We start from the raw sequence: 13,530 nt of genomic DNA on the forward strand, positions 1-13,530 counted from the left end.
TGGCCTTGTTTTTTTTTGCCTACGTTTTGAAACTCAGCTTCACCTCGGGTCATAAGCGATGTTTCCCAAAGAACTGGCGTTCTCGATGAGGACACGCAGACCAGCACTGGTCCATCACACAACGCCATGCTACATCCGTCCTAACCTTGAACACAGTTGGGGGTGGTGGGGGTGGGGGGGTGGCTGGCAGGTGGTGGGAGAGAAGAGACACAGAGAGAGGAGGGAGGGAGGGTCATGGGCTTACGTTCGACTTACCCCAAACCTGTCGCCCAAGGCCTTACTGACCTCAGGATATAAGGTTCCACGTCCTGAGCGATCGAACTCCATTGACTGCCTCAAATCAGAAAATTTAAAAGAGAACAAATGAAAGCTTTTTTTCTTTGTATAAGCCTGATGTCCACAAAAGGTTAATGCTCGAGGGACGGAGGGGCCTCAGGGTTTGAGGACCACCCATTCGGACTCCGTCGCCTCAGATACATACATGACATTTTAACTTTTTTTTAAAGGAGAAAAAAAACGGAAGCTGTGTATTATACAATGAAGTGTCATACTGTAAGATAACCTCCCCTTTTAAGCCGGGGGGAGATCATGGCGTGTCATTGCAAAAAGAACACGTGAATGTGTTTGTGTATTAACTGCCTGAAATTCAGGGGCAATCTTGTCATATGTATTATGTAAAGTTTTATGAGTTCCAAGCCTTTCCCTCCCTGTATGCAAGTTTGTTTGTTTTTTAAAAAAAAGAAAAAAATTTGTTGTCTTTGCTTGCTGGGCGTTTCATACTTTCTGTGTATCTTTAGGAAGAGGATTACACAAGCCTCGAAGGTCAAAATTGTTCCTTAGCGATGGAAAAGAGGAAAGATACTATTTAATTCAACTGAGAATCAGTAGGTGTGTGTGTATGTGTGTGTGCGTGTGTGTATGTGGTAATGGAGCAGTCAAGTTATCAATGGAGTGTTTAAAGCTTTCCTTCCAGATTTGAGTCATGCCCTCTTCGTTTGCGTTCTCCGTGTCCCAAGCCTGGACAATTAAGTGTCGGGAGGTTGTTTGATGAGGGAGAGGGGTTGTTTGTGGTGTCCGAGGATGTTTGCAGCCCTCATCCAGTGCCTGAATCATCCTTATATAACGTGTGTGTGTGTGGTGGGATATGTCACTGGATAACAGTCAGGAGTTGGGTCTTCTCTTACCTCACTCGCCCCAGTCCAGCCACTGCTCTGCTTAACTAAGATAACTCAGTACAGACCGGGTGGTCTTTTTTGTGGTATTTTTTGCCACTCAAGATCACACTTGGTAGGATGCATTTACCAGCTAAGCCAGGGGTAGTTGATAAGGGCGGGCCTCCTGTTGATTTCTAAACCGGCCCGTAACAGCGCCCATTCACATGACTCTTTGCAATAATTCGCACCCAAGTTGCCAATAAAGGGGGGGGGGGGGGGGTGGCAGGATGGGGAGAGTTGGAAGTCGTACACTCGAGTATTCATCCTGACTGGAGCATTCAGTGTTGCTTTGAGATTGTTGTTGCGGTGGTTGTGCAGTAATGCTCACCTGCCACCAGGCAGCGTCCACCCCACATACACACTCAAGACACGCAACACACACATGTGCATACAATGGTCTCCCCGTGACTTTGGGGGGGGGGGGGGGGGGAGGAAGGGGAGGAGACAAATCTTGAAGGCCGCTGCGAATTTCAAGACCTTCACCTTAAACCGAACACGAACACAACAAGCGAATTAACAAAAGTGAATTGGAATGCTTTTAGTTTTAACGGCGCAACTACAAACGGGGTTGAGGGGTGGTTTCCGTGTAGCTGGGTATCTCTGGCTTGGGATTATTTGGCGATGCTGGGGTTTGTTTTTTTTTTCCGGTTTGTTTTTGAAACTCATTAAAAAAAAACTTAAAACGCACCAAATTTCCCCGCGCGGTTTTAAGCGTAAAGAAGGTAAAAGAGGATCGCAGTGGTGCCCGTATCTCTTTCTCCGCTCCCCTCCGGTCCCTTCACATTCACAATCGGAAGCACAACGGGTTATACTTTTAGGGAAGAGGGCGAAATTTTATAACGCCGCTTGCAGGATTGCAGGGTCGGTTATTTTAAAGGGGAGACGGTGGTTGGGGGGGAGGGGGGTGGGGGGGAGAGCTTCGAAAGGACAGTTAAACTGTCTTAACGTGGTTGTAGCCGCCTATGTTTCCATCCTGCGCTATTGAATAAATCCGCAGCGGGAACGAACGCCGTAATTTACCCACCGTTGAGTTTTTTTTTAAAAAAGCTTGGAGACTGTCCGATGGGTTGGAAATAAAGTGTTTGATTTTCTTTTTCTTACCGTGTGTGTGTGTGTGTGTGTGTGTGCGCGCACGCACGAGTGTGCGTGTATCAGTGCGCGCGTGCGTGTGTGCTAAACGATATGACGTGACTTTACCTTGTGATCATTTAAATAAAATATCAAATTGTCAATGTTTTAAAGGAGACTTAAAAAAAGAAGACACTTTTTAAAATACTGATGTATGTATAAGGGCAAATGCTGTGAAATGTTCTGCTTTTTTTTCTAACACGAATTGGCGATTTGCGGATTCTGTGCTAGGCTTCTTACGCCGATAAAACCTCGCAAAAACTGACTGTTCTTTCCTGACTTCTTTTTTTATATATGTAAAAAAAAAAGAGATTTTTTGCATTTTTTTTGTTCTGTTCTGTCCGACTCTGCAAAAGTTTGTACAGTGCAGAGTGCCTCATTACTGGAGCGAAGTTTCCCTCCACTTTTCACTCTTTTCCCCCCCACTTTAAACTCCGGTTCAGATCAGTTTTCGAGCGTTCAAAATGTCTACGTGGATTTCAGTTCTTTTGAGATTTATACCGCATTTCTTTGTAACCCATTTTAAAAAGGATTAAATTAAGTTCTACGAAGAGAGAAAAGAAGGGGTCGGAGTTTGAATACTTTACAGTCTGCAGTGCATCTGCCCTCTTTGTAAACAGCGTTGTACTTTATTTCATGCAGAAATGTAATAAATGAAAAATAAAATCATCATAAGTTGCCGGTGGCTTTAAAGCGTATTTTTTTTTGCAGAAGCAAGAAAAAAAAATCAGGCCGTCCGTTTTGTAGTTGGTTTTTTTTGTTTGCTTTTTGGGGCCTCGGTGCAGAGAGAAAGGATCGTACGATGCTCGAAAGTCGGATAATATTTGCATCTCAGTGAGAGTAATCATCCGGTGACCCTTGTCAGGCATTGTGAGTACAGTGTCTCCTGTAGTTGAGTCGCTTGAGGATTTGGAACCTTTAACCCTGTCCAACTGAGGCTTGGTAGCACCTCAAAGAATAATATAATAATCCTGGCATTTGATACAGCGCCTTATCACGTCGTTGAGACGTCTCAAAGCGCTTCACAGAATACATTGTAAAGGGAATTTACTGTATATTTTGTATACATCAGTGTCCCCACAAACAGTCGTAGATTGAAGTTACCAAATCGTTTTTTCTTAAAAGTCTTATTACACCGGAAAGCGATCCGTCAATCGACTTAACAACCGGGTTCTTACTTACTGCTGGTAAATGGGAATGTGGAGTAAGGAAACTTTCCTATGGTTTCGCCCTGCCCGGGAATCAAACCTGGGTCCTCTCGCTTGCGACGCTAATTATTTGCTCTTCTCATTGTTAATTGTGGGGTGGAGCTGCCGAGTTTGCCTCCAAAAAAGCATTCGCTTCTTTTCTGATCAATCCGATTCACGTTGAGATGTTAGTTTTGTGTGAAAGGCGCTCCTAATTGAAAGTGTTTTGCTGGAACAGGAGTTTGTTGCTTTGATCTGTAGGCAGTGGAATGAATCCCTGGCTCAGCGCCAACCAGACAGCCTCTGCTGTCAATTACTGGATAGCTATACAACATTATCCAGGTGCACCTTTTTTTTTCGGTGTCGCCCAGGTTTCACCTCAGAAAACAATGGGACAAGGAGTCTACATGGGAACCAACATCAATGGTACAGTTCAAGGCTCCGTTGCTCTCCAATGGACCTTCAGGCCTTCTGGCTCTCTGCCCCGCACCCTTTGGAACTCCATCCCACAGTCCCTTTGCCTCTCCCCCTCCCAAAAGTTATTTGTTTTTGTTGCACGTTCTTTGCCCCCCCTCCCACCTTTTGTTCTGCAGTATTAACACCTCTATTCCCCAGCTTTGTTTTATTATCATTAACACCTCTTTAACCCATCATCCCCTGTCCTCTACCCCATTTTCTCCTTTGTCTTCCTTGCCGCGACTGCCCCCACCTCTCCGTTAGCCCTTAAAAGCCTCTCCCTCCCAACATGCCCCAGTTCTGACGAAGGGTCTTGGACCTGAAACGTTGACTCACTTTCCTTTCTCCATAGATGCCGCCCTGACCTGCTGAGTGTTCCCGGCCACTTCTGTTTTTGTTTTCAGATTTCCAGCATCTGCAGTATTTTGCGGTATATCAAGATCCTCACACTCGTCTTCAAATCCCTTCATACTCTGGCACCTCCCCACCTCTCTGACCTGCTCACTCCCCAACCCACTACCCGCTCGACTGGCTCCGGCCCCCTGCTTGTCCCTTGTCCTCTCCGTTCCACCATCGGTGGCTGTGCTTTCAGCCATTCTAACCTCCCCTTCAATTTGTTTTTGCCATTATCTTAAATTTGTCCCTTCACAGTAGTGACTGTGGAAATAATCCGCCTCTCTTTACCCTCTCGGGGCTCAGCACTGTTGGAGAGACTCTCTCTCTGGTCAGGTGGACGTTAAAAGAAAAGACCCCATTGGAAATGAGAAACTCGAGACACCTCCATGTATTCTCCAGGATCAGGGTGGTCCAACTGGCAGCCCGCGGGACGATTTCATCCACCCCGCTCCAAATAAATGGGTTTATCTCTGTCCCAGGTGCTTGGTGGGAGACAAATTAGCTTGCAAACAAGTCCCAGCATCCCAGCCAGGTGTTTGTCCAAAACTTACCATAGCCACACCTCCATCCTTTTGCCTTATCTCCCCCGCCCCAACTGCCCTACCATCGGTGGTCGGGCCTTCAGCCTCTCAGCCCCGAGGCTCTGGAACTCCACCCCCCAGTGCCTTCGCCGTTTCCTCCCTTTCCTCCTTCAAAGTCGGTCTCAAGACCTTTCTCTTTGACCGTGCCTTCAGCTCCCCTCTTGACTCTCTACCCCCTCCTCGCTCCCTCCCTCCCCTCACCATTTCCCCCCTCCTCGCTCCCTCCCTCCCCTTCCCTCCCCTCACCATTTCCCCCCCAATGCTCGGGTCCCGACCCAAATGTCCAGCGCCTTGGGACGTCCTCCCGACGTGAAAGGCGCTCTATAAATGGAATCTTGTTGTGGTTGGTGTATTTGGGTGCAGTCCTTGTGTTCAGCGGTTAAATCACTTTCCCAGAACATGAGATACAGATCCAGTCAAGAAGGATTTCACCAAGCCCTTAATTTTCTAAATAGTTTTTTCGTGTGGGAGGGTAGATTTAAGGTGTGGTACATCGTTATTATAGTAGAGTCTTGAAAAAGCTTCTGTTCTGTGCCCTGGCAGATATTCAAAACATGACCAGCACCCTGAAGAAAAATTGGATTACGTTTAAAAAAAGAGCAACTTTGTTTTACTGAGACTCGAGGAAATAAAACGTATAGCGTTTCAAAAATGCATTTCGAAGGTTTGTTGTTATTTGCTGAAATTCTGTTCATAGAATCCAAATCTTGCAGCGCAGAAGGAAGCCATTCAGCCTATCGTGCCTGTGTCGGGTCTTTGAAAGAGCTACCAACTCGTCCCACTCTTACCCCATAGCATGCAAATGTTTCCTTTCTAAGTACCTATCCAATTCCCATTCTGGTTCTTTTGGCAATTATCTTAAATCAGCGTCATCTGATTACCGACACACCCGCCAGCTGAAAGGTCTGCTAATTTGCGCACACAGCAGTATCCCACTAACAACCATTAAGTGAATGACCAACTTCAGCTCGGAGGTTGTTGGCCAGGACACCAGGAGAAATTTGCCTTTTTGGGTGGGTTTCCAGACGCACCTCCCTCTGAAATCATGAGGCAATGAAATTTCAGTATGACTGTACTCTGTTTTCAGCCAAGTTTTGAATGCAGTGTAACTAGAACCAGACTGCGTCTTCGTGTGAAAGAACTAAGGTCTGTGTTAGAGGAGTGAGAGGAAAGGAACACTCCACTCACAAAATACTGTAATTCTTCTTTGCATCACCAACACCACGAGAGACACACTTCAGGTGTGGTGTTAGTGGGACTGGGAAGAGTATGCAAAACTCTTGTGCCCCAAATAGGGAAATTATATTCAACACTAAGCTTGAATATAAACTAAACGGACACTGGCTCGAAGCAAAACCCTGTTGGAAACACTTAGGAATTCTATCCCACAATCGCCTCACCTTGTCCACCTTCCTCACCTCATTCAAGACTCGTTTCAAGGCCCTCCTTTTAGACCCGGCCATCAGTCACCATTCTAAGGACACCTCAGATGCTGTTGTCTGTGCAACCGTTCAGGCAATGATTTGGTTACAGTGGAGTTAAAAATAATAATAATAATTCTTCTAGACGTCTCAAAGTGCTTCACAGAATATACTGTAAAGTAAATTGACTATATTTTTTTGTGTGGGTGAAACGGGGCAGCCAATTGTGCACAGCAGTGTCCCACAAACAGTCGTGGATTGAAGTGACCAATTTATTATTGTTTATTTCTTGAGGGATTACTATCTGGCGTGTGGAGTAAGGAAACTTGCCTAACGTTTCGCCCTGCCCGGGAATCGAACCCGGGTTCTCTCGCTTGCTCTAACCGATACACTACGGAACCCCATTCCCAGAAGGAGTAAGACCATTCAACCCGTCAATCCTACTCCACCATTTTGTTAGTTCAAATGTTCGTTTCAATGTTAAATTACAATCAAAGTAGCGGCAGCACCAGTGTGCAGGAGACGGGAAAAATTATACACAGATATTGTCAGCCCAATAAAAGCAGTCATTATATCTTTCCATGGGTGGGGTATCTCTCTGGTTCCCTCCCTCTCCCCAGGGGAATATCCAAGCTTGTTCTCACAGGCAAAATTAAAATAATCTGTCTTTACAATAAATTGTTGAGCTGAGGTGAGTTGTACAGGCCAGAGCCAAGCACAGATGGGGTAAAAATGGGGGAGTGGGGAGCGGTCAACTGGTTCAAAGAGCCGGCACAGGCACAATGGGTTGAATAGCCTCCATCTATAATATAATAATCCTTTCATTTTATATAGCACCTTATCACATCTTTGAGACATCGCAAAGCGCTTCACAGAATATACTCCAATGATTTGACTGTATATTTTGTGGCCAACACGCGGCAGCCAATTGCGCCCAGCAGTGTCCCACAAACAGTCGTGGATTGAAGTGACCAATTTATGTTTATTTTTTTTTGAAGGGATTATTACCCCCTGGAAAAGCGATCGGCAAATTCACTAACAACGTTTCGCCCTTCTGGGAATCAAACCCAGGTCTCACGCTCGCGAGGCGAGTGCTCTAATCACTGAGCTACAGACCTCCTTCTGTGCTGTAAGATGCTATGATTCCATAAGCACTGTATCAAATGCAAGAATTTTTGCAATGAAGTAATGCAATCAGCGAACCACAGTGCACTTCACACGGGCAAATAAATGTCATGTATTGTTTGTCAGTGGACCGTTTAGCAAAGACAATATAAGCCTTTCAGAGAGGACGGAATGGTTTATTTTCCAGTTACTAGGGTAACAGAAGACCCTCTGGCGATATGAACATGTTTTTGTAACTCAGAGACGTGGATTTTTGCAGAACTGGATTGTTTGTTTTGGTTGAACGAAAGTCACTGAATATCAGTATCGTAGAAAGTTTTTTTTCCCAAGGGTGGGTTGGCTGGATTGCCCAGTGCTGTGCTATGTTTGTGTGAGCCGTGTTGACTAGATATTTCTATTGTGGCATGTGCGTGTGTCTGTCGAGAAAGAAAACTTGCTTAACCACGACAGGGACCCCACATCAACAGGACTTGTAAGAGCAGACAGGTCATTGATGGCACGGATTCTTCCCGCTCATTTGTCTGTGCACAATGATTCCTTTCTAATCCTTTGCAGATGGCAGCCAACGAGAGACACACCCTGCATCTATCCTTATAATTATTTTTGTGCTTCTCACAGAATCGGCTGAATTTACCCGAAGCGCAAATCCATAGGCCAATCGTCAAACTCTGAGAAGGTATTGAACTCTGGGCTGAGGAGGCCAAGTGAGGTGCTGGAGCCAAAGCACAGGCTACTTATTGTTGATCCCCACTGACATTGTTCAGGTTTCCCAGCTCATGTGCAGTATGGATTAAACAGAGAGTAAAGCTCCCTTTGCACTACTCACCCAACAATCCCAGGTCATTGGGTAGACCTGTAGCTTAGTGGTTAGAGCGCTCTCCTCCCGAGCGAGAGGACATTTGTTCGATTCCCAGGCAGGGCAAAACGTTGGGCAAGTTTCCTTACTCTGTGTTTACTGCTGTTTATCCAGGGGGGGGAAAAAAGAATTGGTCACTCAAATTTACTACTGTTGTTGGAACTCTGCTCAGTGTCAACCACTTGCTGCATTTCGCAGACAAATGACACAGTCAATTTATTTTACAATATGTTCTGTGGTGCGCTTTGAGATGTCTCAACGGCGTGTTACAGCGCTGTGTCAAATGCGAGGATTAGAATGTTGTTTTTTAACTCTCGCAAAGCTGGGTTTGGGCAAAAGGCAGGAGAATCACAGAATCACAGAATCATAGAATCGTACAGCACAAAAAGAGGCCATTCGGCCCATTGAGTTTGTGCCGACTCTTTGAATAGAGCAATTAATGTCAGCTCCCCCCCCACTCCAGCCCCTTCCCCATAACCTGCAAACCCGTCCTCCTCAAATACCCGTCCACCGCGTTTTTAAAAGTAATTATGGAATTGGCCTCGACCGCCCTTTCAGGCAATGGGTTCCAGATTCGAACAACTCGCTGCGTGAAGCAACGTCTTCTCCCCTCCCCTCGGCTTCTTTTAGAGACTATTTTGAATCTGTGACCTCGAGTCACCGACACACCCACCAGTACAGAGTACTGGTTTGAGAGTGCTACACTATCGGGGGCATATTTTTTTTATTTTTTGTTTTTCTTGTTTTAATTTGCCGTCAGTGTTGTAGTTTCTGACAGTTTGCCGATGTTTGTCCTCGGTTTTGCTGTTGAAAAATGAAGTCACTTTTTCTTTTTTCGTCGGGCCGACAGTAGCTTTACCTCAGCCGCTCCTTTTATGCTGATCGCTAGGCGCAGGCTCTGCCTCCGCTCTGTCCTGATTGCTCTCCCCGAGTGGAACCAGTGGATGATTCTTTCATAGAGCCAGCCATGATGGGCCAAATAACCTCCTGTGCTGGAATTGTGTATGCGTGTACGTATCCTGTAGGCACAGCTAAACCCTGTTGCTGCTGAGTGTGTTTAACCCGATGAGCTTTCTATCCTCCCTGCGGATAAGGGCTGAAATGGCTCCGTGGTGACAGGCTTGTCAATAGAATGTCGGAATCGAGCCAGTCCCCTGAGGCGGTCTCTAGTCCCGTTCCCGAGCTAGGCAGGTCCGCAGTATTCCAGGACACTGCTGACCGCAGCACAACCCAACCTGGCTCATTGGTGGGACCTGGAAGGGCAAACCAGTCACTGGGGGCAGGGAATCCTCCCGCTCAACTGGTAATCCTGCAGCCAAAGCCCTAATGGGTAGGATGGTCCTAGCTGGACAAGCAACGGGAAAGTTTGCCAGACAGGGATATCAATGGCAAGCTACGCGGTTTTAGCTGGTTAGACTCTAGCAGTTACCTCAAGAAACACTCTGGGGTTTCCCAACCTTGGCTCTTGCCAACCAACCTATGCCTAATACTTTCCGGAATTAGATCAAGCAGGATGAACCTGTCCAGGGAGATCGTGTGCATTCCGTTCCAGCAGTCTGTGTCTGTAGTCTCCACGTGTGGGTGCAATGCATGGAATTCTCAGCTTGGTTTGGAGGCTCTCAAGCATGGCAATGAGTTTCTGCATATAAAAAAAAAGCTCATAGCACCTGAGAAACGCATTGAAAAAAATCCGAAACGTTAAGAGCGTCCTTGCAATGAAGTATCATTTGATGTAATTTTTTTGGTTGGAATCCTCCACTCAATCTTTGCAGGTTTGACCACGTTAAGACATGTTTTTCTCAGAAAGTTCCTCTTACTTCTTTGAGTGCTTGCAGTCTTACTTTGCATAAAAATCACCTGTTGGCTTGCTTCCACACTGTCGCCCACGGTGCCAACAAATCACACTTGTTTAACAAGATAATCGCATACTCTGAACTGTACAATCACCAGTGACATCTTTAGAATGAGGAATTCAAAGGTTTTTTTTTAAAAAGTGAAATCAGCAAGAAGGATTTGCAGCGTTCTCGGATTTTGGAAAGATTGTGCAGTCCTGTGGGTATTAGTTAGCGCTCTCGTGTATTAGTTAATGTTCTCGCCTCCCAAGTGAGGGGACCCGGATTTGATTCCCGGGTCGGACGAAACCTGAGGCAAGTTTCCTTACTCAACACACCCGCCTCTGTTTACCTAGCAGTAAGTAGGAACCCAGTCGTTAGTCGATTGGGCGATCGTTTTTCCGGGGGTAACAAACCCTTAAAAATAAATAAATAATCTGGTCATTATTATTATAATATTTTTTATTCTACTGTAACCAAATCTTGGCCTGAAAGGTTGCACAGACAATAGCATCTGAAGTGTCCTGAGATCGTTGACTGAAGGTCTCGTCTCAAGTCTACACAAAAAGGGCAGTTTTGTGGCACATCGGGGTTTACACATGATATGTTTCTTTTATTTGTCTTGTTGATTTCCTTTGGTTTGGGTGAAATTCTTGTCAATAAAGAAAGCCTTCTGTGACATTTGCAGCTTGTTTCTCGTGCTTTTACCAACTGTGCTGCCAAGTCACACGGACTCGCTCACTTAATGCAGTAATGGAAATATAGAAAATTACCCAAAACAAGAGAAGGCTTCATGTTTTGGGATCTTTATTAATAATAATAATCCTTACATTTGATATTGTGCCATATCACGTGGTTGAGTTGTCTCAAAGCACTTCACAGAATATACTGTAAAGCGAATTGACTATATTTTGGGGGCAACACAGCAGCCAAGTGCCCCACAAACAGTTGTGGATTCAGTGACCAAATTATTATTAATATTTCTTTTTTTTCTTTTGAAGGGATTCTATCCCTGGAAAGCAATCCTGCAATCGACTAACATCCGGATTCCCACTTACTGTTAGGTAAACAGAGGCGTGTGTGTGGAGTAAGGAAACTTGCCTAACGTTTCGCCCTGCCCGGGAATCGAACCCGGGTTCTCTCGCTTGCTCTAACCAATACGCTACGGAACCCCATTCCTAGAAGGAGCAAGGCCATTCAACCCGTCAGTCCTACTCCACCATTTAGTACAAATGTTCGTTTCAGTGTTAAATTACAATCAAAGGGGTGACAGTATCAATGTGCTAGGAGAAGGAAGCAATTATACACAGGTATTGTCAGCCCAATAAAAGCAGTCATTATATCTTTCTATGGGCGGGGCGCTATTTTATCTCTCTGATTCCCTCCCTCTCCCAAGAGAAATGTTCAAACTTGTTCTCCCAGGCCTAACTAAAAGAATCTGGCTTTAGAATAAATTGTTCATTGACATGAGTTGAACATGCCAGCGCCAAGCACAGGCTATTATTGTTGATCCCCACTAACATTGTTCAGGTCTCCCAGCTCAGGTGCAGTATAACATAACATAACATGGAGGAGGAGGCCATTCGGCCTTTCGAGCCTGCCCTGCCATTCAATCATGGCTGATCTTCTAATCTAACTCCAGCTGATAACCTGACCCTGCCTTACCCCCATATCCCTTCATCTCTCTCACACACCCACACACTGTCTCTCTCACACCCACACACACTATCTAATAATCTGACGCTGCCTTATCCCCATATCCCTTAATCGCTTTTGCAATAAGGAATCTATCTATCTCAGTCTTGAATATGTTCAAGGACTGAGCGCCAACAGCCCTTTGGGGTAGTGAGTTCCATACATTCACTGCCCTTTGAGTGAAGAAGTTCTTCCTCAACTCAGTGCGAAAGGGCTGCCTCTGATTTTAAGGTGGTGACCCCTGGTTTTAGTTTCTCCAATCGGGGACACAATCTCCCACTATCTACTCTATCATTGCCCTTTGATGACCTTATCTGTTTCTATAAGATCCCCTCTAATTCTTCTATATTCCAGAGAATTATAGGCCCAAATTGGTCAGCCTATCCTCGTAACTCATCCCCTTCATCCCTGGTACTAACCGAGTAAATCTACGCTGTACCTCCTCCAAGGCAAGTACATCCTTCCTTAAGGAGACCAAAACTGCATACAGTATTCCAGGTGTGGTCTCACCAGGGCCCTATACAGTTGCAGCAACTCTTATACTCTAATCCTTTCATAATGAATGCTAACATACCGTTCGCCTTCCTAATTGCTGCTGCACCTGAGGACTAACTTTCTGTGATTGGTTAGAGCACTTGGTTCACAAGCGAGAGGACCTTTGTTCAATTCCCAGGCAGCGCAAAATGTTGGGCTTGGAAGTGTTTCCTTACTCCAACTTCTGTTTACCCAGAAAAAAAATTTGGTCACTAAATCCACGACTGTTTGTGGGACACTGCTGTGAACAATTGGCTGCCACGTTTCGCCCACAATTTACTTTACAGCCTATTGTATGAAGTGCTTCGAGTCGTCTCAACAACCCGATAAGATGGTATATCAAATGCAAAGATTATTATCATTATGAGGTAGATCCAGAGTAAAGCTCCCTCTATGCTATCTAATTATGTTTTCTCAAAAATAGGTCTTTCCTCAATGGGTTTGCAGCATCAAAAGCAACAACTAGCATTTAACCCAGGATAATATCTTGGAGCAAAATCTGGTCTCAGCGAATTGATGTTTAAACCCCCATGGGTTGAGTGTCCCAATTTTATTTTGGGGATTTGTTGGCCAGGCCACCAGGAGAGAGAAACTCCCTCCTTTTTTGAAATAGTGATATGGGGTCTTTAATGTCCACCTGAACAGGCAGATGGGACCTTGGTTTAATGTCTCATCCAAAGAATGGCACCTTCGACAATGCAGCACCCCCCTAGCACTGCATTGGAGTGTCATCTGAGACTATGTAATTACAAGTTCCTTCATGGAGACTTGAACCCACAACCTTCTGGCTCGGAGGCAAGATTACTACCAATGAGCCAGTTAATCCATTTGAATGAATGGATTGACAAGTGAGCAGAATGGGTGCGGACGCAAATCTGTTTGGAATTTTCCAGTTCTACTTGAGATGTTTTCACCGTTAATTCAAACATGAAATACAGGTTTAATTCCCTTTCAAAGTGATACCGTTTTTGACTGGGTTCACGCTCTAGCAGACCATTTCATTTGTCTCTGATTCTTTTTCCCCACGTGAGTGCACAGTGTCAAGCGCTTTGAGACGTTTCAACGACGAATAAGGGGCTGTATGAAATGCAAGGATTATTATTAT

This window comes from Callorhinchus milii, unplaced genomic scaffold, assembly GCF_018977255.1.
Source record: "Callorhinchus milii isolate IMCB2004 unplaced genomic scaffold, IMCB_Cmil_1.0 Scaffold21, whole genome shotgun sequence".
Lineage (NCBI taxonomy): Eukaryota > Metazoa > Chordata > Chondrichthyes > Chimaeriformes > Callorhinchidae > Callorhinchus > Callorhinchus milii.